Source organism: Protobothrops mucrosquamatus, unplaced genomic scaffold (assembly GCF_001527695.2).
Source record: "Protobothrops mucrosquamatus isolate PMUCROS unplaced genomic scaffold, P.Mucros_1.0 scaffold1980, whole genome shotgun sequence".
In the NCBI taxonomy this organism is placed as follows: Eukaryota; Metazoa; Chordata; class Lepidosauria; order Squamata; family Viperidae; genus Protobothrops; species Protobothrops mucrosquamatus.
Genome location: NW_015388096.1, coordinates 56811 through 60009, shown reverse-complemented (window position 1 = coordinate 60009; position 3199 = coordinate 56811).

Genomic DNA, 3199 nt, shown 5'->3' with positions numbered 1-3199 from the left:
AGTCCAACCCCCTGCTCAGGCAGGAAACCCTATACCGTTTCGGACAAATGGCTGTCCAGTCTCTTCTTAAAAACTTCCAGTGTTGGAGCATTCACCGCTTCTGGAGGCAGGTTGTTCCACTGGTTAATTGTTCTAACTGTCAAGAAGTTTCTCCTTAGTTCTAGGTTGCTTCTCTCCTTGATTAGTTTCCATCCGTTGCTTCTTGTCCTGCCTTCAGGCGCAGGACAACCCCCCTGCTCAAAGCAAGAATCTTTATTCCATCCTAGACAAAGGTGATCCAATCCTTGAAAATCTCCAACAAGTAGGCAGCCGTTCGTCACCATGTTACACATTAAGAATGTTCTTCAGTTAGAATCATAGAATCTTAGGGCTAGGAGGGAGCTTGGAGGTCTTCTAGTCCAACCCCTTGCCGGAGACCTTATTTCATCCATCCAGTCTTGTTCCATTTGAGGGGCGGCCTCAAAGAAGAGGGAATTGACCTGTTCTCCAAAGCATCTGAAGGCAGAAAAAGAAGCAACGGATGGAAACCTATCAAGGAGAGAAGCAACCTGGAACTAAGGAGACATTTCCTGACAATTGAAACAATCTATCCATTGAAAAGCTTGCGTCCAGAAGTTGTGGGTGCTCCAACAATGGAGGTTTTCAAAAAGAGACTGGACAACCATTTGTTTGAAATGGTGTAGGATTTCCTGCTTGAATTGGGGGTTGGACTAGAAGACCTTCAAGGTCCCTTCCAACTATGTTATTCTCTTATTCTTCTACCCATTGCTTCCTGCCTTGGCTTTTTGGAGAATAGGTTGACCCCCTCTACTTTGTGGCAGCCCTTTAGATATCGGAAGACTGCTATCACGTCACCCCTATTCTTTCTGTTCTTTAGACTGGCCCTTCCCAGTTCCTGCAACCATTGTATGGTTTAGCCTCCAGATTCTCCCAAAGCTCCCAATTAGAAATTAAAAGACATATAAAATCATTTTTAAAAGTATAAAAATCTACCAATTGGTTGATGAGGCTTTACAAATAGCTGAGGAAAGAAGGAAAGCAAAAGACAAGGAAAAAAGAGAAAGATACGTCCAACTGAATGCAGATTTCCAGAGAATAGCAAGGAGAGATAAGAAGGTCTTAAATGGCAGTGCAAAGAAACGGGAAAGTAATAGAATGGGAAAGACTAAAGATTTCTTCAAGAAAATTGGCGATACCAACGGAACATTTCGTGCAAAGATGGGCATGATAAAGGACAAAAATAGCACCTAACAGAAGTAGAAGAGATTAAGAAGTGGCAAGAATACACAGAAGAACTATATGAGAATGGTCTTGTTTTCCCTGATAATCACAATGGTGTGATCGCTGACTTCAAGCCAGATATCCTGCAGTGCAAAATCAACTGAACCTTAGGAAGCATTACTGACATCAAAGCTAGGCGATGGTATTCCAGCTGAGCTATTTAAAATCCTAAAAGATAATGCTGTTAAAGTGCTGCACTCAATACACCTGCAAGTTTGGAAAGCTCAACAGGGACCACAGGATTGGAAAAGAGCAGTTCACGTTCCAATCCCAAAAAGGGCAATGCCGAAGAATGTTCAAACTACCGTACAATTGTGCTCATTTCACATGCTATCAAGGTTGCATTCGACATCCTACAAGTTAGGCTTCAGTAGTATGTGAACCAAGAACTACCAGCTGGGTTTTTGAAGAGTCAAAGCAACTAGAGATCAAATTGACAACATTTGCTGGATTATGGAGAAAGCAAGAGAGTTCCAGAAAAACATCTGGCCCTGTTTCATTGACTATGCTAAGGCTTTTGATTGTGTGGATCACAACAAATTGTGGCAAGTTCTTAAAGGGATGGGAGTGCCAATCCACCTTACCTGTCTCCTGAGACACCTGCATGCGGGTCAAGAAGCAATTGGACATGGAGCAACTAATTGGGTCAAAATAGGGAAAGGAGTATGACAAGGTGGTATATTGTCGCCCTTCTAATTTAACTTATACCAGTATGTAGAGTAATCGTGCGAAATGCCAGGCAGAATGAATCACAAACCGGAATTGAGATTGCCAGGAAAAATATCAACAACCTCGGATATGCAGACGATAACATTCTAATGGCAGGAAGTGAAGAGACACTAAAGAGGCTCTTGATAAGGGTGAAAAAGGAGAGTTCAAAAGTTGGCTTGAAACTCAACATTTAAAAAAACTTAAGATGGTTTCTGGTCCCATCACTTTCTGGCAAATTGAAGGGGAAGAAATGGAAGCAGTGGCAGATTTTATTTTCTTGTGCTCCAAGAACATTGCAGACAGGGGCTGCAGCCATGAAATTAAAAAAGGTTTGCTTCTTGGCAGGAAAGCTATGGCAAATCTAGACAGCATATTAAAAAACAGAGACGTCACCTTGCCGACAAAGGTCGTTATAGTCAAAGCTATGGCTTTCCCAGTAGTACTGTTATGACTGTGAGAGTTGGAACATAAGGAAAGCTGAGCACTGAAGAATTGATGCTTCTGAATTGTGGTTCTGGAGAAGACTCTTGAGAGTCCCTTGGACTGCAAGGAGATCAAATCAGTCAATCCGAAAGGAATTCAACCCTGACTGTTGAAAGGACAGATATTGAAACTGAAGCTCAAATACTTTGGCCGCCAAATGAGAAGAGAGGACTTCTTGGAAAAGACCCTGATGTTGGGAAAGATGGAAGGCAAAAGGAGAAGGGGACGGCAGAGGATGAGATGGTTAGATGGTGTCATCCACGCAATGAACGTGAATTTGGGCAAACTCTGGGAAACACTGGAGGACAGTGGGGCCTGGCATGCTGTGGCCCAAGGGGTTCCGAAGAGTTGGACATGACTTGGTGACTAAACAATTCACAAGGAGCAACTGTCCAGAGTAGAAGTGGGCAATCTTATGATATCTCCTATTTCCAGAGAGAATTTGCTAGCCAGAATTCACCAATGTCCACTGCAGTGCTGTCCCCACTCCTTCGGGGATATCTAGACTTTTCCTTGAAGCCACACCAGAAACTCATACCTTACTGGAAGTTGTGGTGGTTTTTATGCAAATCTATTTGAATTATTAACTACGACCACAGACTAAGGAATAACCTGCTAACAGACCTGATCTTTGAAAGATGTAATGGTGCTCCTATTCTGAGATCATCCCTTGATTCAGCTGTCTTGAACAACTATCAACCAAGCTCCAACTTTTCCTGTAGAA